The 22,522-nt window shown below is 46.5% G+C and overlaps 43 non-coding genes across 43 annotated transcripts; 28 read left to right on the forward strand and 15 right to left on the reverse strand.

Annotated features, from left to right (window-relative positions):
* Nucleotides 1-2,972: 2,972 nt before the first annotated feature.
* Trnaa-cgc lies at nt 2,973-3,044 on the reverse strand. Its single transcript has one exon. It is a non-coding gene; the product is annotated as a tRNA-Ala (tRNA).
* Nucleotides 3,045-3,162: 118 nt separating this feature from the next.
* Nucleotides 3,163-3,234, forward strand: Trnaw-cca. The gene has a single exon. It is a non-coding gene; the product is annotated as a tRNA-Trp (tRNA).
* A 319-nt stretch (nt 3,235-3,553) lies between these two features.
* On the forward strand, nt 3,554-3,625 carry Trnac-gca. Its single transcript has one exon. It is a non-coding gene; the product is annotated as a tRNA-Cys (tRNA).
* Nucleotides 3,626-3,901: 276 nt separating this feature from the next.
* Nucleotides 3,902-3,973, reverse strand: Trnaa-cgc. The gene has a single exon. It is a non-coding gene; the product is annotated as a tRNA-Ala (tRNA).
* A 118-nt stretch (nt 3,974-4,091) lies between these two features.
* Trnaw-cca lies at nt 4,092-4,163 on the forward strand. The gene has a single exon. It is a non-coding gene; the product is annotated as a tRNA-Trp (tRNA).
* Nucleotides 4,164-4,482: 319 nt separating this feature from the next.
* Nucleotides 4,483-4,554, forward strand: Trnac-gca. Its single transcript has one exon. It is a non-coding gene; the product is annotated as a tRNA-Cys (tRNA).
* A 276-nt stretch (nt 4,555-4,830) lies between these two features.
* Trnaa-cgc lies at nt 4,831-4,902 on the reverse strand. The gene has a single exon. It is a non-coding gene; the product is annotated as a tRNA-Ala (tRNA).
* A 118-nt stretch (nt 4,903-5,020) lies between these two features.
* On the forward strand, nt 5,021-5,092 carry Trnaw-cca. The gene has a single exon. It is a non-coding gene; the product is annotated as a tRNA-Trp (tRNA).
* A 319-nt stretch (nt 5,093-5,411) lies between these two features.
* On the forward strand, nt 5,412-5,483 carry Trnac-gca. Its single transcript has one exon. It is a non-coding gene; the product is annotated as a tRNA-Cys (tRNA).
* Nucleotides 5,484-5,759: 276 nt separating this feature from the next.
* On the reverse strand, nt 5,760-5,831 carry Trnaa-cgc. Its single transcript has one exon. It is a non-coding gene; the product is annotated as a tRNA-Ala (tRNA).
* Nucleotides 5,832-5,949: 118 nt separating this feature from the next.
* Trnaw-cca lies at nt 5,950-6,021 on the forward strand. The gene has a single exon. It is a non-coding gene; the product is annotated as a tRNA-Trp (tRNA).
* Nucleotides 6,022-6,340: 319 nt separating this feature from the next.
* Nucleotides 6,341-6,412, forward strand: Trnac-gca. The gene has a single exon. It is a non-coding gene; the product is annotated as a tRNA-Cys (tRNA).
* A 277-nt stretch (nt 6,413-6,689) lies between these two features.
* Trnaa-cgc lies at nt 6,690-6,761 on the reverse strand. The gene has a single exon. It is a non-coding gene; the product is annotated as a tRNA-Ala (tRNA).
* Nucleotides 6,762-6,880: 119 nt separating this feature from the next.
* Nucleotides 6,881-6,954, forward strand: Trnaw-cca. The gene has a single exon. It is a non-coding gene; the product is annotated as a tRNA-Trp (tRNA).
* A 6,679-nt stretch (nt 6,955-13,633) lies between these two features.
* Nucleotides 13,634-13,705, reverse strand: Trnaa-cgc. The gene has a single exon. It is a non-coding gene; the product is annotated as a tRNA-Ala (tRNA).
* Nucleotides 13,706-13,823: 118 nt separating this feature from the next.
* Nucleotides 13,824-13,895, forward strand: Trnaw-cca. Its single transcript has one exon. It is a non-coding gene; the product is annotated as a tRNA-Trp (tRNA).
* Nucleotides 13,896-14,214: 319 nt separating this feature from the next.
* Trnac-gca lies at nt 14,215-14,286 on the forward strand. Its single transcript has one exon. It is a non-coding gene; the product is annotated as a tRNA-Cys (tRNA).
* A 276-nt stretch (nt 14,287-14,562) lies between these two features.
* Trnaa-cgc lies at nt 14,563-14,634 on the reverse strand. The gene has a single exon. It is a non-coding gene; the product is annotated as a tRNA-Ala (tRNA).
* A 118-nt stretch (nt 14,635-14,752) lies between these two features.
* On the forward strand, nt 14,753-14,824 carry Trnaw-cca. The gene has a single exon. It is a non-coding gene; the product is annotated as a tRNA-Trp (tRNA).
* A 319-nt stretch (nt 14,825-15,143) lies between these two features.
* On the forward strand, nt 15,144-15,215 carry Trnac-gca. Its single transcript has one exon. It is a non-coding gene; the product is annotated as a tRNA-Cys (tRNA).
* A 276-nt stretch (nt 15,216-15,491) lies between these two features.
* Nucleotides 15,492-15,563, reverse strand: Trnaa-cgc. The gene has a single exon. It is a non-coding gene; the product is annotated as a tRNA-Ala (tRNA).
* Nucleotides 15,564-15,681: 118 nt separating this feature from the next.
* Trnaw-cca lies at nt 15,682-15,753 on the forward strand. The gene has a single exon. It is a non-coding gene; the product is annotated as a tRNA-Trp (tRNA).
* A 319-nt stretch (nt 15,754-16,072) lies between these two features.
* On the forward strand, nt 16,073-16,144 carry Trnac-gca. The gene has a single exon. It is a non-coding gene; the product is annotated as a tRNA-Cys (tRNA).
* A 276-nt stretch (nt 16,145-16,420) lies between these two features.
* On the reverse strand, nt 16,421-16,492 carry Trnaa-cgc. Its single transcript has one exon. It is a non-coding gene; the product is annotated as a tRNA-Ala (tRNA).
* A 118-nt stretch (nt 16,493-16,610) lies between these two features.
* Trnaw-cca lies at nt 16,611-16,682 on the forward strand. Its single transcript has one exon. It is a non-coding gene; the product is annotated as a tRNA-Trp (tRNA).
* A 319-nt stretch (nt 16,683-17,001) lies between these two features.
* On the forward strand, nt 17,002-17,073 carry Trnac-gca. The gene has a single exon. It is a non-coding gene; the product is annotated as a tRNA-Cys (tRNA).
* Nucleotides 17,074-17,349: 276 nt separating this feature from the next.
* Nucleotides 17,350-17,421, reverse strand: Trnaa-cgc. Its single transcript has one exon. It is a non-coding gene; the product is annotated as a tRNA-Ala (tRNA).
* A 118-nt stretch (nt 17,422-17,539) lies between these two features.
* Nucleotides 17,540-17,611, forward strand: Trnaw-cca. Its single transcript has one exon. It is a non-coding gene; the product is annotated as a tRNA-Trp (tRNA).
* Nucleotides 17,612-17,930: 319 nt separating this feature from the next.
* Trnac-gca lies at nt 17,931-18,002 on the forward strand. The gene has a single exon. It is a non-coding gene; the product is annotated as a tRNA-Cys (tRNA).
* A 277-nt stretch (nt 18,003-18,279) lies between these two features.
* On the reverse strand, nt 18,280-18,351 carry Trnaa-cgc. Its single transcript has one exon. It is a non-coding gene; the product is annotated as a tRNA-Ala (tRNA).
* A 118-nt stretch (nt 18,352-18,469) lies between these two features.
* Nucleotides 18,470-18,541, forward strand: Trnaw-cca. Its single transcript has one exon. It is a non-coding gene; the product is annotated as a tRNA-Trp (tRNA).
* A 319-nt stretch (nt 18,542-18,860) lies between these two features.
* On the forward strand, nt 18,861-18,932 carry Trnac-gca. The gene has a single exon. It is a non-coding gene; the product is annotated as a tRNA-Cys (tRNA).
* Nucleotides 18,933-19,208: 276 nt separating this feature from the next.
* Trnaa-cgc lies at nt 19,209-19,280 on the reverse strand. Its single transcript has one exon. It is a non-coding gene; the product is annotated as a tRNA-Ala (tRNA).
* Nucleotides 19,281-19,398: 118 nt separating this feature from the next.
* Nucleotides 19,399-19,470, forward strand: Trnaw-cca. The gene has a single exon. It is a non-coding gene; the product is annotated as a tRNA-Trp (tRNA).
* Nucleotides 19,471-19,789: 319 nt separating this feature from the next.
* Nucleotides 19,790-19,861, forward strand: Trnac-gca. The gene has a single exon. It is a non-coding gene; the product is annotated as a tRNA-Cys (tRNA).
* Nucleotides 19,862-20,137: 276 nt separating this feature from the next.
* On the reverse strand, nt 20,138-20,209 carry Trnaa-cgc. The gene has a single exon. It is a non-coding gene; the product is annotated as a tRNA-Ala (tRNA).
* A 118-nt stretch (nt 20,210-20,327) lies between these two features.
* Nucleotides 20,328-20,399, forward strand: Trnaw-cca. The gene has a single exon. It is a non-coding gene; the product is annotated as a tRNA-Trp (tRNA).
* Nucleotides 20,400-20,718: 319 nt separating this feature from the next.
* Nucleotides 20,719-20,790, forward strand: Trnac-gca. Its single transcript has one exon. It is a non-coding gene; the product is annotated as a tRNA-Cys (tRNA).
* A 276-nt stretch (nt 20,791-21,066) lies between these two features.
* Nucleotides 21,067-21,138, reverse strand: Trnaa-cgc. Its single transcript has one exon. It is a non-coding gene; the product is annotated as a tRNA-Ala (tRNA).
* A 118-nt stretch (nt 21,139-21,256) lies between these two features.
* Trnaw-cca lies at nt 21,257-21,328 on the forward strand. Its single transcript has one exon. It is a non-coding gene; the product is annotated as a tRNA-Trp (tRNA).
* Nucleotides 21,329-21,647: 319 nt separating this feature from the next.
* Nucleotides 21,648-21,719, forward strand: Trnac-gca. Its single transcript has one exon. It is a non-coding gene; the product is annotated as a tRNA-Cys (tRNA).
* Nucleotides 21,720-21,995: 276 nt separating this feature from the next.
* Nucleotides 21,996-22,067, reverse strand: Trnaa-cgc. The gene has a single exon. It is a non-coding gene; the product is annotated as a tRNA-Ala (tRNA).
* Nucleotides 22,068-22,185: 118 nt separating this feature from the next.
* Trnaw-cca lies at nt 22,186-22,257 on the forward strand. The gene has a single exon. It is a non-coding gene; the product is annotated as a tRNA-Trp (tRNA).
* The last annotated feature ends 265 nt before the right edge of the window (nt 22,258-22,522 follow it).

Genomic DNA, 22,522 nt, shown 5'->3' on the forward strand with positions numbered 1-22,522 from the left:
CATGATGTTCGTCGTATTAAAGCCAAGCTCTTGAGCCTTAAACGACGACAGATGGATGGTCTGCGAGTTAAGTCGAAACCTCACTCTCTTGTTGAAGGTGAACTGACATCCTTGTACCACCTGCTACGGCATCAGACTCGTCGTCGTCGCTCCTTCATCTCTTCTCTTACGGTGGATGATGGGCGACAGCTTAGTGCACAGGAGGAAATGGTTCGTGCTCTTCATCAGTATTACACTAGTCTATATTCTGCCGATGATTCTGGTGAGTCTCTTTCGGATGATGTCTTTGGGGATCTAACTGCGACGATCGCGCCTGACGCGAACGGCGAATTTCTCCGGGAGTTCCAGGTAGATGATGTTTTCGATTTTATTGCTCGCTCTCCGTCCAGTAAATCGCCGGGTCCAGACGGCCTGCCTAAAGAATTTTATCTCCGTTTTTGGCCTCTTTTGGGTGGCATTTTTACGCAGATTTTAAATGAGATTGTCAGGGGGATGGATGTGCCTGCCGATTTTAAAGTAGGGAAAATTGTTTTAATCCCGAAGTCCTCTGGTCGTTTATCTGCTGCCAATCTTCGTCCGCTCACATTGCTGAATTTTGACTATAAGACAGCTGCTAGAGCGCTCAATAGCCGGCTGTCTTCTCTGCTTCGGGGTGTGATTGGTGCCCATCAATGTTGTTTTCATGATAGATCTATTCTGACACCAGTAGCCGAATATCGGGATGTTGTCTCGGTTGCGGCGGTTACAAACGTACATTGTGCCTTTGCCTTCCTTGATTTTTATAAGGCTTTTGATCACGTCAGTCATGTGTTTTTACATCGTGTTTTAGGTACAATAGGTTTTAACGCTTCATCACGTGGTGTTCTTGGCAATTTGTATAGGGGAATAACAGCTCGGGTGTCAGTCAATGGGCAGCTGACGCCGCCCATTGCTATCCGCCGCGGAGTGCCTCAGGGTAGTCCGCTCTCTATGTCTTTATTCGTATTGTCCCTGGAACCGCTGCTTCGGACTATTGCTCTCAAGCTTCAGGGTATGTCCCTCTCTGGTGGGCAGCTCTCTGTTAAGGCATATGCGGATGATGTCGTTGTTCTCCTCCGTCAACGTGATGATATCCCGTTGTTGAAAGGAGCAGTTGATGCATACTGTCGTGTCTCTGGAGCGCGTCTCAATCAGGGTAAATGTAAGTTCCTTGATATTCGAGGATTTCGCGATGCTGACGTCCCTTGGGCCACTTTTGTCGATCGCCATACGTCCTTGGGGATTATCATTGATCGGTGTCCTCTAAAAATGGCGGCTCTCAATTGGAAATCTGTCACCGAGAAGATACAGGGGGCTCTGATGGTCCATGAGCAGCGCTCTGCTACCATTTTGCAAAAAGTCAGAATTTTAGACGCCTACGTTCTATGTAAAGCTTATTATGTTGCTCAGCTGTTCCCACTTCCCATGATGGTGGCGAAAAGGTTGCGCCAATTGTCTAGCAGGTTTATATGGAAGGGCCATCTATTCAAGTTACGTTACGAGGTAATGACGAAACCGCGTCTCTCCGGAGGCTTGGGCCTCTCTGACATTACTCGCAAGGCGTCTGCTTTGTACGTCCGCCGAACGACTCTAATTGTTACGCAAGAAGTGACTTCAATTACATCCAGGCTTTTTACTGTTGTGCGTCCGGCGAGCCTTGCTCCACCTGTCGATGTCGGACGCCTAAATTTTAAGTTGAAACACATTCGGGAATTTTACATTGCGGTGAGTTACCTCGGTGACGTCTTCTTGCGGCGACCGGTGCCAACGACCAAGGGCTTGATTGCCCGCTGGGAGGGGCTGGCCGGTCCCAATCCAATAGAGCTGGCGTCTCCATCTGTGTCCTGGAGGAACGTCTGGAAGAACGTTAGTCTGCCGATCCACTCTATGGCCGTGGCGTCCACATGGTATAGGGTAGTAAATAATTTGGTTCCCACCAATGTACGACTGCACCGTATTGGTCTTTCTGACACGGACACCTGTACTCGGTGTGGTCTCCTGGATACCCTTGACCATCGATTCACCTGCTGTGGGCACCTTGCTAATTGGCGTTGGCTCAGGAAACAACTTGCTTTTGACACTAGGTCTGCTGAAGCCGCTTATACTATTGACATCATCGTCCGGCCCGATTCTTCCTTTTTTCCGCGGACGAAGCTCCATACCGTCATGTGGTTGATTGGCCATTTCGTACATTTTGTCAACAGTTGTCATGAAGAGGATGGACACCTAGCGTTTCGGCAGTACATGCTTACTGCTTACTGGCAGCGCTTGCGATTGCCAGGCCTCTGAGATGATTTTGCCAATATGCTTAGCCTGACATTTGAAAGAGAGGGTGTTGGCTAAGGTCACCTGTGTGAGCCATTTTCTTTTATACTGTTTCTGGATTTGCCGCCTATATGTATGTTTCTTCTCTACACCAGGACTGAAGTTTTCGTGTTTTGATCTTTATTTCAGTAAGCAGTCTACATTATATAGTCATGTTTTAGGATTTTAATTTCAGTACTGTACTTCTTTTGAAGTGGCTGTGTGGTGGATATTCTTTAATATTTTTTTTTCAATAGATATATTCGTTCGAGTGGTAGACTGTCTGCAAGTTATAAAAAAAAAAAAAAAAAAAAAAGTCGTAGAGCATTCGACTGCAGATCGAGAGGTCCCCGGTTCAATCCCGGGTGCCCCCTTCATTTTTCAGTATCTCGAAAAAACAAATGACGATTGTCGCGGTGAGTTGCAAATACATGTTTGAGATGCACCCTGCACGCCATACCGAAGGCTTTGGAGCAACATTTCAATGGGGGGGGATCGCAGCCCAGGGTCTTGCAGGTCATCGTCCTCCCGCCATGAGGTCGAACTGTACGAAATCCACTTGCTTGGGGGAAGAATCTTGTACACTGAATTTTGTAGAATATGGTGATAGGCAAAAGTTTTCATGTACTGCTGCACGGAGAAACAAAAATTGGAGGAGCTGGGATTTGAACCCAGGACTTTCTGCATGCGAAGCAGACACTCTACCACTGAGTTACACCCCCGCCAGAGCAAGTACATCCGGGACGAGTGTCTCGTGGATCCTACTGTCATTATTTCTTAGGTTTGAACGGTACAGTAAGTGTTCGAGGAACCTATTCATGACAAGACCTAAGCAGCGTCGACTCCGTGGCGCAACGGTAGCGCGTCTGACTCCAGATCAGAAGGTTGCGTGTTCAAATCACGTCGGGGTCACAATGAAATTTTCGTTTACGAAAGCCATAGGCGAGTATGTCAGTTTAATCAGATACCAAACGATTACGGAGAACGGACGAACAGAACTTGCTTGAAAAAAAGCTACTAGTGCAATTTTCGCGTTCTGACATTAAGGTGAAGGCGCCGACTCGCACTTTCTCCAGGCGCGAAGTGTCTAGTATTTTTGATATTTATATCGTTTAACGCTAATATATAACTGAGAGATAATGATTACGCAATATTTTGCTCGATTAGACGTCTTTAGCCAGGCAGAGTATAATATTTTTCCTTAAGTTATGGGAACGCAAAGATCGTGAATGGGGGTATAGCTCAGTCGTAGAGCATTCGACTGCAGATCGAGAGGTCCCCGGTTCAATCCCGGGTGCCCCCTTCATTTTTCAGTATCTCGAAAAAACAAATGACGATTGTCGCGGTGAGTTGCAAATACATGTTTGAGATGCACCCTGCACGCCATACCGAAGGCTTTGGAGCAACATTTCAATGGGGGGGGATTGCAGCCCAGGGTCTTGCAGGTCATCGTCCTCCCGCCATGAGGTCGAACTGTACGAAATCCACTTGCTTGGGGGAAGAATCTTGTACACTGAATTTTGTAGAATATGGTGATAGGCAAAAGTTTTCATGTACTGCTGCACGGAGAAACAAAAATTGGAGGAGCTGGGATTTGAACCCAGGACTTTCTGCATGCGAAGCAGACACTCTACCACTGAGTTACACCCCCGCCAGAGCAAGTACATCCGGGACGAGTGTCTCGTGGATCCTACTGTCATTATTTCTTAGGTTTGAACGGTACAGTAAGTGTTCGAGGAACCTATTCATGACAAGACCTAAGCAGCGTCGACTCCGTGGCGCAACGGTAGCGCGTCTGACTCCAGATCAGAAGGTTGCGTGTTCAAATCACGTCGGGGTCACAATGAAATTTTCGTTTACGAAAGCCATAGGCGAGTATGTCAGTTTAATCAGATACCAAACGATTACGGAGAACGGACGAACAGAACTTGCTTGAAAAAAAGCTACTAGTGCAATTTTCGCGTTCTGACATTAAGGTGAAGGCGCCGACTCGCACTTTCTCCAGGCGCGAAGTGTCTAGTATTTTTGATATTTATATCGTTTAACGCTAATATATAACTGAGAGATAATGATTACGCAATATTTTGCTCGATTAGACGTCTTTAGCCAGGCAGAGTATAATATTTTTCCTTAAGTTATGGGAACGCAAAGATCGTGAATGGGGGTATAGCTCAGTCGTAGAGCATTCGACTGCAGATCGAGAGGTCCCCGGTTCAATCCCGGGTGCCCCCTTCATTTTTCAGTATCTCGAAAAAACAAATGACGATTGTCGCGGTGAGTTGCAAATACATGTTTGAGATGCACCCTGCACGCCATACCGAAGGCTTTGGAGCAACATTTCAATGGGGGGGGATCGCAGCCCAGGGTCTTGCAGGTCATCGTCCTCCCGCCATGAGGTCGAACTGTACGAAATCCACTTGCTTGGGGGAAGAATCTTGTACACTGAATTTTGTAGAATATGGTGATAGGCAAAAGTTTTCATGTACTGCTGCACGGAGAAACAAAAAATGGAGGAGCTGGGATTTGAACCCAGGACTTTCTGCATGCGAAGCAGACACTCTACCACTGAGTTACACCCCCGCCAGAGCAAGTACATCCGGGACGAGTGTCTCGTGGATCCTACTGTCATTATTTCTTAGGTTTGAACGGTACAGTAAGTGTTCGAGGAACCTATTCATGACAAGACCTAAGCAGCGTCGACTCCGTGGCGCAACGGTAGCGCGTCTGACTCCAGATCAGAAGGTTGCGTGTTCAAATCACGTCGGGGTCACAATGAAATTTTCGTTTACGAAAGCCATAGGCGAGTATGTCAGTTTAATCAGATACCAAACGATTACGGAGAACGGACGAACAGAACTTGCTTGAAAAAAAGCTACTAGTGCAATTTTCGCGTTCTGACATTAAGGTGAAGGCGCCGACTCGCACTTTCTCCAGGCGCGAAGTGTCTAGTATTTTTGATATTTATATCGTTTAACGCTAATATATAACTGAGAGATAATGATTACGCAATATTTTGCTCGATTAGACGTCTTTAGCCAGGCAGAGTATAATATTTTTCCTTAAGTTATGGGAACGCAAAGATCGTGAATGGGGGTATAGCTCAGTCGTAGAGCATTCGACTGCAGATCGAGAGGTCCCCGGTTCAATCCCGGGTGCCCCCTTCATTTTTCAGTATCTCGAAAAAACAAATGACGATTGTCGCGGTGAGTTGCAAATACATGTTTGAGATGCACCCTGCACGCCATACCGAAGGCTTTGGAGCAACATTTCAATGGGGGGGGATCGCAGCCCAGGGTCTTGCAGGTCATCGTCCTCCCGCCATGAGGTCGAACTGTACGAAATCCACTTGCTTGGGGGAAGAATCTTGTACACTGAATTTTGTAGAATATGGTGATAGGCAAAAGTTTTCATGTACTGCTGCACGGAGAAACAAAAAATGGAGGAGCTGGGATTTGAACCCAGGACTTTCTGCATGCGAAGCAGACACTCTACCACTGAGTTACACCCCCGCCAGAGCAAGTACATCCGGGACGAGTGTTCCGTGGATCCTACTGTCATTATTTCTTAGGTTTGAACGGTACAGTAAGTGTTCGAGGAACCTATTCATGACAAGACCTAAGCAGCGTCGACTCCGTGGCGCAACGGTAGCGCGTCTGACTCCAGATCAGAAGGTTGCGTGTTCAAATCACGTCGGGGTCACAATGAAATTTTCGTTTACGAAAGCCATAGGCGAGTATGTCAGTTTAATCAGATACCAAACGATTACGGAGAACGGACGAACAGAACTTGCTTGAAAAAAAGCTACTAGTGCAATTTTCGCGTTCTGACATTAAGGTGAAGGCGCCGACTCGCACTTTCTCCAGGCGCGAAGTGTCTAGTATTTTTGATATTTATATCGTTTAACGCTAATATATAACTGAGAGATAATGATTACGCAATATTTTGCTCGATTAGACGTCTTTAGCCAGGCAGAGTATAATATTTTTCCTTAAGTTATGGGAACGCAAAGATCGTGAATGGGGGTATAGCTCAGTCGTAGAGCATTCGACTGCAGATCGAGACGTCCCCGGTTCAATCCCGGGTGCCCCCTTCATTTTTCAGTATCTCGAAAAAACAAATGACGATTGTCGCGGTGAGTTTGCAAATACATGTTTGAGATGCACCCTGCACGCCATACCGAAGGCTTTGGAGCAACATTTCAATAGGGGGGGATCGCAGCCCAGGGTCTTGCAGGTCATCGTCCTCCCGCCATGAGGTCGAACTGTACGAAATCCACTTGCTTGGGGGAAGAATCTTGTACACTGAATTTTGTAGAATATGGTGATAGGCAAAAGTTTTCATGTACTGCTGCACGGAGAAACAAAAAATGGAGGAGCTGGGATTTGAACCCAGGACTTTCTGCATGCGAAGCAGACACTCTACCACTGAGTTACACCCCCCGCCAGAGCAAGTACATCCGGGACGAGTGTCTCGTGGATCCTACTGTCATTATTTCTTAGGTTTGAACGGTACAGTAAGTGTTCGAGGAACCTATTCATGACAAGACCTAAGCAGCGTCGACTCCGTGGCGCAACGGTAGCGCGTCTGACTCCAGATCAGAAGGTTTGCGTGTTTCAAATCACGTCGGGGTCACAATGAAATTTTCGTTTACGAAAGCCATAGGCGAGTATGTCAGTTTAATCAGATACCAAACGATTACGGAGAACGGACGAACAGAACTTGCTTGAAAAAAAGCTACTAGTGCAATTTTCGCGTTCTGACATTAAGGTGAAGGCGCCGACTCGCACTTTCTCCAGGCGCGAAGTGTCTAGTATTTTTGATATTTATATCGTTTAACGCTAATATATAACTGAGAGATAATGATTACGCAATATTTTGCTCGATTAGACGTCTTTAGCCAGGCAGAGTATAATATTTTTCCTTAAGTTATGGGAACGCAAAGATCGTGAATGGGGGTATAGCTCAGTCGTACAGTCTGCCTGCAGCGGCCGTGGCGTGCGGTTGTCTGTGCTCCGCGCTGCGGCTGGCTTGTTTACTTCTGCGGGGTAAGTCGCTCGCTAGCAGCGGTTATTCTTGCGTTTGTGGAATGACGATGATAATTCAGTGATGGCACATACTATGAGGAAAGACACCTTGAAGTTAACGTTCGATAACACGTTTGCCCGACCAACATCCTTCGAAATCGAGGATTTCCTCGAAGAAGTGATGAAAATTGGCCTCGATGAGATTATCGGTATACATTTGTCGATTCTGTCTAGCATCGTTTATATCAAGATGAGAGATGCCGAGTTTTGTGACAAACTAGTTGACTCCTTTAGTTCTGGTTTGAAGTTTAAGCATAGTGATGGCAATGTGGGTGTGGTTACTGTTTCTCACGCCGGGCTTGGACTTCGAACAATTCGCATTTTTGAACTACCGTTTGAGGTCCCAGCAGACCAGATAAACGTTGCGTTATCGCCGTATGGCAAAGTTTTGAGCAACTTTGCCGAACGTTGGTCTCCGGCGCATAAGTATCCGGTACTGAATGGCGTCAGGCAGCTTAAAGTTGACTTGCAACGACATATTCCGTCGTACGTCACGGTTTGTGGGTACCGTGCCGTCGTAATGTATGATGGCCAACCTAGAACATGTGCCAGATGTAACTCGACGGGACATGTTCGTGCGGAATGTTTACAGCGTCGTGTAGTTCAACTGCCAACCGGAGAGAGTGTTAGCCCTCCCGCGATGTCAACATTACAGCCATCGTACGTGTCGGTTGCCCGCGGTGAGCCGTCCATACAACTGATTCGCGATAAACCTGCCGGACCCAGTTCCGTCGTTAATGTGACGTCTCCGGACACGCCAGTCGCGTCCGAGATGGCTGCTTCTGAAACACATGAAACTAACAGGACCAGTGAGATGGCGGTGGACCAGCCCTCACGGGGTGCCGAGTTGGTGGAGGTGTCCATGGCTCCTGCTCCCATGTCTGAACGAGTCGCTGAAACGATGCCCAACTCCGACACAGTAATACGTGGTAATCGATCTCCGAAGAAAAATAAAAAGCGGAGGATGGCTCACCAAGGTGCGGAAGATACAGCACCGAGCTTGCGGGGAAAGGCTAAATTAATCGGTCAGAATTTAAAAGAAGGGCCCGCAGACGCTGCCGCCTCGCCTTCGCGCTCGCGGGACACAACGCGATCAGACGACACCATGTCGGAGACTCCCACGATGTACGACAGCGGACCAGATGAGACGCCCACTCAGCAAACTGAGCCACAGAATACGAATCCACCAGTTTCTGAGCCAGTAGGCACCCTTTGCTCTCCCAATTGGGCGGACGAGTTTGAAACGAACGAAGCTGATGTAGAGATGCAGGAGGATTCCACACCCTCGACCGGCTCCTTGCCCCCCGTATCAGCGGTTGATGGACACAACGTCCACGTGGCCATGGCTACTCAAACGACCGACACGGTCAGCGCCTCCAATTGAAGGCTGTATGACGCACCCTATCGTTTGCTCCTTTCGTACCAAACATCTATGACCACCCTGCAGGCCTACAAGATCCTGACTCTCAATATCAATAAGATACGCAGTGATTTGAATCTGAAGAACTTACAAGACTTGTTATACGCAGCCGACATCGATATAGCCATGCTTCAGGAAGTGAGTGAGATCAGGTTAGACCACATAGCAGGGTATAACGCTTTCGTGAACCCTGGCAACGGTTTCGAACTTGGAACAGCATTACTGTTAAAAGAAGGGATCATTGCAAATTGTGAGGCCAAACTGGTGACCGGCAGAGGGATAGCAGTCACTGTCAATAACATCAGACTGATTAATATTTACGCACCTTCTGGGTCCAGTAATAGGCAACACCGTGCAGAATTTTTTCGCCACGAGATCCTTCCGCTCTTCGGGACCAACTACAGTGATGTCATTTTTGGCGGCGATTTCAATTGTGTGCTTCGTCAAATCGATCAAACTCCTCACTTTAATCGGTGTGTCGAATTAGAACAGATCATTCAAGAACTCCGCTTCACTGACACTTGGACGCACATGCACGGAGTGGAAGTGGGTTTTACGCATGTTACCAATCATTCGGCAAGTAGGTTAGATAGAATTTACATATCGCGTAATTTAACGCAACACCTGCTACACACCGAAATATGGCCAACTGTATTTTCCGACCATGCTGCCTATATCTGCACCGTCAACATGCAAAAACAGGAAACATACCGGGGTCGAGGGTTATGGAAGTTCAACATCGCACATTTGCATGATCCTGCATGTCGAGAAGCCTTCCTGTCCACCTGGACGGCATGTGAACGCAAATTCAGATCCTACAACTCCGCGATCGAGTGGTGGCTCAAATGCGCCAAACCACAAATTAGGAAAACTTTAATGTTTTACTCCCGTCAGAAAAGTCTGTGGCACAAACGGACCATGGAATTTTACTTTCAGTGTCTTCGGGAGTTGTATAAATGTGACGCGACCGTTATCGGCAATTTTGCAAAGATCAAAAGAATTCAGGCGAAACTTTTAACGCTGCAACGGAAACAGTTGGAAGGTTTTCAAATTCGGGCGCGAGTTCCTAAGACGGTGCAAGAAGAAGAGGCTGCCATGTATCACATGTTACGTGAAAGTCGACGAGGCAGTCGGAAAATCATTACACACATCCGAACCAGCACCGGGGCAATAGTTACTAAACAAAGTGACATTATGCGTGCGATTGAAGAGTACTATCGAGACCTGATGTCCAATAAAATGACAGATGATACCGTGTTTGCGGAGTTTGCGACAAATTTATCACGGAAACTCAGCCCCACAGAGGCGACTCAGCTGATGACAGAGGTGACAGAAGACGAATTAACAGACGTTATCCTAAGGAGTCCGAAGAATAAATCTCCTGGTTGCGATGGAATACCTGCCGAAGTATATCAAACCTTCTGGCCGCAGATGAAATCGAAACTCCTTGCAATATGTAAAGAACTAATGAACCCACAAAACGTTATTCCGCAGGAATTTCGACAAGGAATTGTTGTCTTACTGCCCAAGACCCCGTGCAGTAACGACCTCACTAACCTGCGACCTCTCACGTTATTAAATAGTGATTATAAACTATTCGCCCGTGTTCTGAGCCAACGGCTCAAAACTGTCATGACCACAATCACAGGACAGTATCAAACGAGTGTCGGTAGAGATAGATCTATTTACCACACGCTCACGGATTACAGAGATGTCATTGCCGTAGCGGAGGCTTGCAAGTTAAAATGCGCCCTCGTCATGATAGACTTTGCAAAAGCGTTCGACAGGGTGAGCCATCGTTTCCTTTTCCGCGTCATGCAGGAATTGGGGTTTCCGCACCAGTTCACCCAAGTACTCGACAATCTGATCCGTAATAGTACGTCGCGGATTCAAATTAATGGTCGCCTCAGTGGCGCTATTGATATCGAGTGTTCGGTGAGGCAAGGCTGTCCGATGTCGATGGCTCTCTTTGCCATCGCCATAGAACCTCTGCTCGCTACGCTAACTGCACATTTGCAGGGATTGGAAATCAATAGCCAGAAGATTGTGTGCCGTGCGTACGCAGATGATGTCGGCTTTCTTGTCGTGAACGCGCAAGAAGTGCGGTCCTCACTTCAAATACTTCAACGATATGAGGCGGTATCTGGGGCGAAGGTGAACTGGCAAAAATCCGGACTCATGAATGTTGGACGGGGAATAAATCTACCCAATCATACCCGATTACGAGAAATTACCAGTATAAAGTGCTTAGGCCTTGAGTTTCGGCGGAAGATACAGAATACCATTGCTGTTAATTATAGAGCTTTACTTCATAAAGTTAGGGCATGTGTACAACTGCATAGCATGAGGAAACTGAATGCTCTCCAAAAAATTGAACTGGTCAACACTTATATCCTCTCGAAGATTAACTATGTCGCCAAAGTGTTGCCTCTTCCCAGTGGCATTGCACATAGAATGCTGTCTGCCCTGGGCCATTTTGTGACCAGAGGCAATATCTTCAAAGTTAAATATGTTACGTTGACGCTCCCTCCTCGGAAGGGCGGATTGAACCTCACAGATGTCTATAAAAAGGCACAGGCGCTCTATCTAAGCAGTATGTATAAGCTATGGACAAAATCTCCACACTGTCTCACTGCACACCTTCTCAACGAAATCTCCCCAGCGAACCTCAACCCCCCGATTGATGTACATCATATTCCACACGACCTTTATCATTTAAAATACTTCCTGCTTGAATATAGTTATGCTCGAACAAGAATTCCGGCGAAGGAAATAACGGTGGTGAAGCAACTTTATAAGACTTTGATCGAGTCCACCTCCAGGAATAACATCGAAGACAAATATACAGCTCACAATTGGCGGGTGATTTGGGATAATATTCATTCACGCCATTTACCGTCTCACGTGCGAGCGTCTTGGTATCTCACGGTGAATCGCAAAATAGCTACCAATGCCAGACTCCATTCCATTCATCTGGCCGATTCACCCTTATGCAACACTTGCCAGGTACAAGATAGCGAGGAACATCGATTTGTCTGCGAAAAAGTGCGAGATGTTTGGGCGGTCATACGACAGTTGTTGGCGAGCATCACTAGAACATGCCCTGCGACCATAACGCCAGCTGACTTCCTCACTCCGGAGGTAGTGCCTTACCCGCAGACCAAAAGAAATTCAGTAAACTGGCTTAAAGGCCACACAGTTTACTATCTTTTCAATGTGAACGAAACGAGTAAAGAAGACTTTCTCCTGTATTTAATGATACAGCACCACCGACTACAGAAGACTAAAAACTATAAAGCTCATTTTGCAAACTTTTTAAGTCACACGATCATTTCACAGCCAATATAGGATGGAGTGCTTAAAGCCATTTCTTCCGACATGGTGGATTCCACTCTTCCTTCGGACGCCCGAAGTGAAGTCCAAAGAAGTAAGTGCGGGACAGGCTAATTTACGAGTGCGTCACTTGGATCATTCGTCACGTTCAGAAATTAGCAGAATGTTTGTAATAGCGCGTTCCGTCTCATTGGCGGATGCCCTGCACAGAACTGAGTTTCCTAGCTTCTTAATTGTAACAGTCGATCCGATGGAGAGAAACAACGATAGACGACTTTTCATTTATATTTTCATTTCAATACTAACTCTGATTTGTGGGGTGAGACGCACTCATGCGGTGCAAAGTGCACGGATTCCCGGATCTCCTGAATACATATGAAAATGGACAAATTCATTTACACTGCAAATGGATGCAACATTTCGTCTCCGGACTAATTTCTGTTTTTATGTTACTGGCGGCGGAGTCAAGCCGCAGCATTTCTTCAGTGCGCCGATGAGGTAGGGTGCCGTGGTGACGGTTACGGTGGGAGACAAGATGGCCAGGCCTCAGATTGCATGACCCCTGCCCTCCTTGCCTCTCCCTGCCTGATACCACTTAAAGCACCAAAAAAAAAAAAAAAAAAAAAAAAAAAAAAAAAAAAAAAAAAAAAAAAGTGGTAGAATGCTCGCCTGCCACGCGGGCGGCCCGGGAAAAAAGATACATATAAAAAAAACAAAAAAACAAAAAAGTGGTTTAAAAAAAAAAAAAAAAAAAATGGATAAGGCGTCGGACTTCGGATCCGAAGATTGCAGGTTCGAATCCTGTCCCGGTCGAGTTTTTCCAGTTCTGCAAAAGATGCATGCTGTTTTACTGAGTTGTTTGAGTACTACAAATCTAGTTGAAAGTTGCTGCTGTCCGCTTCCTGGCTGCAAACCGGCGTCTACCTGAAGCTCAAGCACGACAAAGGGGTTGTGTAGCGAAATTTTCGGCACAGTGCCGATCAGGAGAGATTTTTGGAACTACTGCGTCTGACTCAGGACCCAAGAGCTACGCCACGGGCGTCTGCGCACAGTCGAGCATGTGTGTTGAATAATGGTGCTGATAGCCACGTATCATTTCAAGTAGATTTGATGCGATAAAAAAAAAAAAAAAAAAAAAAAGTCGTAGAGCATTCGACTGCAGATCGAGAGGTCCCCGGTTCAATCCCGGGTGCCCCCTTCATTTTTCAGTATCTCGAAAAAACAAATGACGATTGTCGCGGTGAGTTGCAAATACATGTTTGAGATGCACCCTGCACGCCATACCGAAGGCTTTGGAGCAACATTTCAATGGGGGGGGATCGCAGCCCAGGGTCTTGCAGGTCATCGTCCTCCCGCCATGAGGTCGAACTGTACGAAATCCACTTGCTTGGGGGAAGAATCTTGTACACTGAATTTTGTAGAATATGGTGATAGGCAAAAGTTTTCATGTACTGCTGCACGGAGAAACAAAAATTGGAGGAGCTGGGATTTGAACCCAGGACTTTCTGCATGCGAAGCAGACACTCTACCACTGAGTTACACCCCCGCCAGAGCAAGTACATCCGGGACGAGTGTCTCGTGGATCCTACTGTCATTATTTCTTAGGTTTGAACGGTACAGTAAGTGTTCGAGGAACCTATTCATGACAAGACCTAAGCAGCGTCGACTCCGTGGCGCAACGGTAGCGCGTCTGACTCCAGATCAGAAGGTTGCGTGTTCAAATCACGTCGGGGTCACAATGAAATTTTCGTTTACGAAAGCCATAGGCGAGTATGTCAGTTTAATCAGATACCAAACGATTACGGAGAACGGACGAACAGAACTTGCTTGAAAAAAAGCTACTAGTGCAATTTTCGCGTTCTGACATTAAGGTGAAGGCGCCGACTCGCACTTTCTCCAGGCGCGAAGTGTCTAGTATTTTTGATATTTATATCGTTTAACGCTAATATATAACTGAGAGATAATGATTACGCAATATTTTGCTCGATTAGACGTCTTTAGCCAGGCAGAGTATAATATTTTTCCTTAAGTTATGGGAACGCAAAGATCGTGAATGGGGGTATAGCTCAGTCGTAGAGCATTCGACTGCAGATCGAGAGGTCCCCGGTTCAATCCCGTGTGCCCCCTTCATTTTTCAGTATCTCGAAAAAACAAATGACGATTGTCGCGGTGAGTTGCAAATACATGTTTGAGATGCACCCTGCACGCCATACCGAAGGCTTTGGAGCAACATTTCAATGGGGGGGGATCGCAGCCCAGGGTCTTGCAGGTCATCGTCCTCCCGCCATGAGGTCGAACTGTACGAAATCCACTTGCTTGGGGGAAGAATCTTGTACACTGAATTTTGTAGAATATGGTGATAGGCAAAAGTTTTCATGTACTGCTGCACGGAGAAACAAAAATTGGAGGAGCTGGGATTTGAACCCAGGACTTTCTGCATGCGAAGCAGACACTCTACCACCGAGTTACACCCCCGCCAGAGCAAGTACATCCGGGACGAGTGTCTCGTGGATCCTACTGTCATTATTTCTTAGGTTTGAACGGTACAGTAAGTGTTCGAGGAACCTATTCATGACAAGACCTAAGCAGCGTCGACTCCGTGGCGCAACGGTAGCGCGTCTGACTCCAGATCAGAAGGTTGCGTGTTCAAATCACGTCGGGGTCACAATGAAATTTTCGTTTACGAAAGCCATAGGCGAGTATGTCAGTTTAATCAGATACCAAACGATTACGGAGAACGGACGAACAAAACTTGCTTGAAAAAAAGCTACTAGTGCAATTTTCGCGTTCTGACATTAAGGTGAAGGCGCCGACTCGCACTTTCTCCAGGCGCGAAGTGTCTAGTATTTTTGATATTTATATCGTTTAACGCTAATATATAACTGAGAGATAATGATTACGCAATATTTTGCTCGATTAGACGTCTTTAGCCAGGCAGAGTATAATATTTTTCCTTAAGTTATGGGAACGCAAAGATCGTGAATGGGGGTATAGCTCAGTCGTAGAGCATTCGACTGCAGATCGAGAGGTCCCCGGTTCAATCCCGTGTGCCCCCTTCATTTTTCAGTATCTCGAAAAAACAAATGACGATTGTCGCGGTGAGTTGCAAATACATGTTTGAGATGCACCCTGCACGCCATACCGAAGGCTTTGGAGCAACATTTCAATGGGGGGGGATCGCAGCCCAGGGTCTTGCAGGTCATCGTCCTCCCGCCATGAGGTCGAACTGTACGAAATCCACTTGCTTGGGGGAAGAATCTTGTACACTGAATTTTGTAGAATATGGTGATAGGCAAAAGTTTTCATGTACTGCTGCACGGAGAAACAAAAATTGGAGGAGCTGGGATTTGAACCCAGGACTTTCTGCATGCGAAGCAGACACTCTACCACCGAGTTACACCCCCGCCAGAGCAAGTACATCCGGGACGAGTGTCTCGTGGATCCTACTGTCATTATTTCTTAGGTTTGAACGGTACAGTAAGTGTTCGAGGAACCTATTCATGACAAGACCTAAGCAGCGTCGACTCCGTGGCGCAACGGTAGCGCGTCTGACTCCAGATCAGAAGGTTGCGTGTTCAAATCACGTCGGGGTCACAATGAAATTTTCGTTTACGAAAGCCATAGGCGAGTATGTCAGTTTAATCAGATACCAAACGATTACGGAGAACGGACGAACAGAACTTGCTTGAAAAAAAGCTACTAGTGCAATTTTCGCGTTCTGACATTAAGGTGAAGGCGCCGACTCGCACTTTCTCCAGGCGCGAAGTGTCTAGTATTTTTGATATTTATATCGTTTAACGCTAATATATAACTGAGAGATAATGATTACGCAATATTTTGCTCGATTAGACGTCTTTAGCCAGGCAGAGTATAATATTTTTCCTTAAGTTATGGGAACGCAAAGATCGTGAATGGGGGTATAGCTCAGTCGTAGAGCATTCGACTGCAGATCGAGAGGTCCCCGGTTCAATCCCGGGTGCCCCCTTCAATTTTCAGTATCTCGAAAAAACAAATGACGATTGTCGCGGTGAGTTGCAAATACATGTTTGAGATGCACCCTGCACGCCATACCGAAGGCTTTGGAGCAACATTTCAATGGGGGGGGATCGCAGCCCAGGGTCTTGCAGGTCATCGTCCTCCCGCCATGAGGTCGAACTGTACGAAATCCACTTGCTTGGGGGAAGAATCTTGTACACTGAATTTTGTAGAATATGGTGATAGGCAAAAGTTTTCATGTACTGCTGCACGGAGAAACAAAAAATGGAGGAGCTGGGACTTGAACCCAGGACTTTCTGCATGCGAAGCAGACACTCTACCACTGAGTTACACCCCCGCCAGAGCAAGTACATCCGGGACGAGTGTCTCGTGGATCCTACTGTCATTATTTCTTAGGTTTGAACGGTACAGTAAGTGTTCGAGGAACCTATTCATGACGAGACCTAAGCAGCGTCGACTCCGTGGCGCAACGGTAGCGCGTCTGACTCCAGATCAGAAGGTTGCGTGTTCAAATCACGTCGGGGTCACAATGAAATTTTCGTTTACGAAAGCCATAGGCGAGTATGTCAGTTTAATCAGATACCAAACGATTACGGAGAACGGACGAACAGAACTTGCTTGAAAAAAAGCTACTAGTGCAATTTTCGCGTTCTGACATTAAGGTGAAGGCGCCGACTCGCACTTTCTCCAGGCGCGAAGTGTCTAGTATTTTTGATATTTATATCGTTTAACGCTAATATATAACTGAGAGATAATGATTACGCAATATTTTGCTCGATTAGACGTCTTTAGCCAGGCAGAGTATAATATTTTTCCTTAAGTTATGGGAACGCAAAGATCGTGAATGGGGGTATAGCTCAGTCGTAGAGCATTCGACTGCAGATCGAGAGGTCCCCGGTTCAATCCCGGGTGCCCCCTTCATTTTTCAGTATCTCGAAAAAACAAATGACGATTGTCGCGGTGAGTTGCAAATACATGTTTGAGATGCACCCTGCACGCCATACCGAAGGCTTTGGAGCAACATTTCAATGGGGGGGGATCGCAGCCCAGGGTCTTGCAGGTCATCGTCCTCCCGCCATGAGGTCGAACTGTACGAAATCCACTTGCTTGGGGGAAGAATCTTGTACACTGAATTTTGTAGAATATGGTGATAGGCAAAAGTTTTCATGTACTGCTGCACGGAGAAACAAAAATTGGAGGAGCTGGGATTTGAACCCAGGACTTTCTGCATGCGAAGCAGACACTCTACCACTGAGTTACACCCCCGCCAGAGCAAGTACATCCGGGACGAGTGTCTCGTGGATCCTACTGTCATTATTTCTTAGGTTTGAACGGTACAGTAAGTGTTCGAGGAACCTATTCATGACAAGACCTAAGCAGCGTCGACTCCGTGGCGCAACGGTAGCGCGTCTGACTCCAGATCAGAAGGTTGCGTGTTCAAATCACGTCGGGGTCACAATGAAATTTTCGTTTACGAAAGCCATAGGCGAGTATGTCAGTTTAATCAGATACCAAACGATTACGGAGAACGGACGAACAAAACTTGCTTGAAAAAAAGCTACTAGTGCAATTTTCGCGTTCTGACATTAAGGTGAAGGCGCCGACTCGCACTTTCTCCAGGCGCGAAGTGTCTAGTATTTTTGATATTTATATCGTTTAACGCTAATATATAACTGAGAGATAATGATTACGCAATATTTTGCTCGATTAGACGTCTTTAGCCAGGCAGAGTATAATATTTTTCCTTAAGTTATGGGAACGCAAAGATCGTGAATGGGGGTATAGCTCAGTCGTAGAGCATTCGACTGCAGATCGAGAGGTCCCCGGTTCAATCCCGTGTGCCCCCTTCATTTTTCAGTATCTCGAAAAAACAAATGACGATTGTCGCGGTGAGTTGCAAATACATGTTTGAGATGCACCCTGCACGCCATACCGAAGGCTTTGGAGCAACATTTCAATGGGGGGGGGATCGCAGCCCAGGGTCTTGCAGGTCATCGTCCTCCCGCCATGAGGTCGAACTGTACGAAATCCACTTGCTTGGGGGAAGAATCTTGTACACTGAATTTTGTAGAATATGGTGATAGGCAAAAGTTTTCATGTACTGCTGCACGGAGAAACAAAAATTGGAGGAGCTGGGATTTGAACCCAGGACTTTCTGCATGCGAAGCAGACACTCTACCACCGAGTTACACCCCCGCCAGAGCAAGTACATCCGGGACGAGTGTCTCGTGGATCCTACTGTCATTATTTCTTAGGTTTGAACGGTACAGTAAGTGTTCGAGGAACCTATTCATGACAAGACCTAAGCAGCGTCGACTCCGTGGCGCAACGGTAGCGCGTCTGACTCCAGATCAGAAGGTTGCGTGTTCAAATCACGTCGGGGTCACAATGAAATTTTCGTTTACGAAAGCCATAGGCGAGTATGTCAGTTTAATCAGATACCAAACGATTACGGAGAACGGACGAACAGAACTTGCTTGAAAAAAAGCTACTAGTCCAATTTTCGCGTTCTGACATTAAGGTGAAGGCGCCGACTCGCACTTTCTCCAGGCGCGAAGTGTCTAGTATTTTTGATATTTATATCGTTTAACGCTAATATATAACTGAGAGATAATGATTACGCAATATTTTGCTCGATTAGACGTCTTTAGCCAGGCAGAGTATAATATTTTTCCTTAAGTTATGGGAACGCAAAGATCGTGAATGGGGGTATAGCTCAGTCGTAGAGCATTCGACTGCAGATCGAGAGGTCCCCGGTTCAATCCCGGGTGCCCCCTTCAATTTTCAGTATCTCGAAAAAACAAATGACGATTGTCGCGGTGAGTTGCAAATACATGTTTGAGATGCACCCTGCACGCCATACCGAAGGCTTTGGAGCAACATTTCAATGGGGGGGGATCGCAGCCCAGGGTCTTGCAGGTCATCGTCCTCCCGCCATGAGGTCGAACTGTACGAAATCCACTTGCTTGGGGGAAGAATCTTGTACACTGAATTTTGTAGAATATGGTGATAGGCAAAAGTTTTCATGTACTGCTGCACGGAGAAACAAAAAATGGAGGAGCTGGGACTTGAACCCAGGACTTTCTGCATGCGAAGCAGACACTCTACCACTGAGTTACACCCCCGCCAGAGCAAGTACATCCGGGACGAGTGTCTCGTGGATCCTACTGTCATTATTTCTTAGGTTTGAACGGTACAGTAAGTGTTCGAGGAACCTATTCATGACGAGACCTAAGCAGCGTCGACTCCGTGGCGCAACGGTAGCGCGTCTGACTCCAGATCAGAAGGTTGCGTGTTCAAATCACGTCGGGGTCACAATGAAATTTTCGTTTACGAAAGCCATAGGCGAGTATGTCAGTTTAATCAGATACCAAACGATTACGGAGAACGGACGAACAGAACTTGCTTGAAAAAAAGCTACTAGTGCAATTTTCGCGTTCTGACATTAAGGTGAAGGCGCCGACTCGCACTTTCTCCAGGCGCGAAGTGTCTAGTATTTTTGATATTTATATCGTTTAACGCTAATATATAACTGAGAGATAATGATTACGCAATATTTTGCTCGATTAGACGTCTTTAGCCAGGCAGAGTATAATATTTTTCCTTAAGTTATGGGAACGCAAAGATCGTGAATGGGGGTATAGCTCAGTCGTAGAGCATTCGACTGCAGATCGAGAGGTCCCCGGTTCAATCCCGGGTGCCCCCTTCATTTTTCAGTATCTCGAAAAAACAAATGACGATTGTCGCGGTGAGTTGCAAATACATGTTTGAGATGCACCCTGCACGCCATACCGAAGGCTTTGGAGCAACATTTCAATGGGGGGGGATCGCAGCCCAGGGTCTTGCAGGTCATCGTCCTCCCGCCATGAGGTCGAACTGTACGAAATCCACTTGCTTGGGGGAAGAATCTTGTACACTGAATTTTGTAGAATATGGTGATAGGCAAAAGTTTTCATGTACTGCTGCACGGAGAAACAAAAATTGGAGGAGCTGGGATTTGAACCCAGGACTTTCTGCATGCGAAGCAGACACTCTACCACTGAGTTACACCCCCGCCAGAGCAAGTACATCCGGGACGAGTGTCTCGTGGATCCTACTGTCATTATTTCTTAGGTTTGAACGGTACAGTAAGTGTTCGAGGAACCTATTCATGACAAGACCTAAGCAGCGTCGACTCCGTGGCGCAACGGTAGCGCGTCTGACTCCAGATCAGAAGGTTGCGTGTTCAAATCACGTCGGGGTCACAATGAAATTTTCGTTTACGAAAGCCATAGGCGAGTATGTCAGTTTAATCAGATACCAAACGATTACGGAGAACGGACGAACAAAACTTGCTTGAAAAAAAGCTACTAGTGCAATTTTCGCGTTCTGACATTAAGGTGAAGGCGCCGACTCGCACTTTCTCCAGGCGCGAAGTGTCTAGTATTTTTGATATTTATATCGTTTAACGCTAATATATAACTGAGAGATAATGATTACGCAATATTTTGCTCGATTAGACGTCTTTAGCCAGGCAGAGTATAATATTTTTCCTTAAGTTATGGGAACGCAAAGATCGTGAATGGGGGTATAGCTCAGTCGTAGAGCATTCGACTGCAGATCGAGAGGTCCCCGGTTCAATCCCGTGTGCCCCCTTCATTTTTCAGTATCTCGAAAAAACAAATGACGATTGTCGCGGTGAGTTGCAAATACATGTTTGAGATGCACCCTGCACGCCATACCGAAGGCTTTGGAGCAACATTTCAATGGGGGGGGATCGCAGCCCAGGGTCTTGCAGGTCATCGTCCTCCCGCCATGAGGTCGAACTGTACGAAATCCACTTGCTTGGGGGAAGAATCTTGTACACTGAATTTTGTAGAATATGGTGATAGGCAAAAGTTTTCATGTACTGCTGCACGGAGAAACAAAAATTGGAGGAGCTGGGATTTGAACCCAGGACTTTCTGCATGCGAAGCAGACACTCTACCACCGAGTTACACCCCCGCCAGAGCAAGTACATCCGGGACGAGTGTCTCGTGGATCCTACTGTCATTATTTCTTAGGTTTGAACGGTACAGTAAGTGTTCGAGGAACCTATTCATGACAAGACCTAAGCAGCGTCGACTCCGTGGCGCAACGGTAGCGCGTCTGACTCCAGATCAGAAGGTTGCGTGTTCAAATCACGTCGGGGTCACAATGAAATTTTCGTTTACGAAAGCCATAGGCGAGTATGTCAGTTTAATCAGATACCAAACGATTACGGAGAACGGACGAACAGAACTTGCTTGAAAAAAAGCTACTAGTCCAATTTTCGCGTTCTGACATTAAGGTGAAGGCGCCGACTCGCACTTTCTCCAGGCGCGAAGTGTCTAGTATTTTTGATATTTATATCGTTTAACGCTAATATATAACTGAGAGATAATGATTACGCAATATTTTGCTCGATTAGACGTCTTTAGCCAGGCAGAGTATAATATTTTTCCTTAAGTTATGGGAACGCAAAGATCGTGAATGGGGGTATAGCTCAGTCGTAGAGCATTCGACTGCAGATCGAGAGGTCCCCGGTTCAATCCCGTGTGCCCCCTTCATTTTTCAGTATCTCGAAAAAACAAATGACGATTGTCGCGGTGAGTTGCAAATACATGTTTGAGATGCACCCTGCACGCCATACCGAAGGCTTTGGAGCAACATTTCAATGGGGGGGGATCGCAGCCCAGGGTCTTGCAGGTCATCGTCCTCCCGCCATGAGGTCGAACTGTACGAAATCCACTTGCTTGGGGGAAGAATCTTGTACACTGAATTTTGTAGAATATGGTGATAGGCAAAAGTTTTCATGTACTGCTGCACGGAGAAACAAAAATTGGAGGAGCTGGGATTTGAACCCAGGACTTTCTGCATGCGAAGCAGACACTCTACCACCGAGTTACACCCCCGCCAGAGCAAGTACATCCGGGACGAGTGTCTCGTGGATCCTACTGTCATTATTTCTTAGGTTTGAACGGTACAGTAAGTGTTCGAGGAACCTATTCATGACAAGACCTAAGCAGCGTCGACTCCGTGGCGCAACGGTAGCGCGTCTGACTCCAGATCAGAAGGTTGCGTGTTCAAATCACGTCGGGGTCACAATGAAATTTTCGTTTACGAAAGCCATAGGCGAGTATGTCAGTTTAATCAGATACCAAACGATTACGGAGAACGGACGAACAGAACTTGCTTGAAAAAAAGCTACTAGTGCAATTTTCGCGTTCTGACATTAAGGTGAAGGCGCCGACTCGCACTTTCTCCAGGCGCGAAGTGTCTAGTATTTTTGATATTTATATCGTTTAACGCTAATATATAACTGAGAGATAATGATTACGCAATATTTTGCTCGATTAGACGTCTTTAG

The sequence above is a fragment of the Schistocerca piceifrons genome, chromosome 3 (assembly GCF_021461385.2).
Source record: "Schistocerca piceifrons isolate TAMUIC-IGC-003096 chromosome 3, iqSchPice1.1, whole genome shotgun sequence".
Taxonomy (NCBI): Eukaryota; Metazoa; Arthropoda; class Insecta; order Orthoptera; family Acrididae; genus Schistocerca; species Schistocerca piceifrons.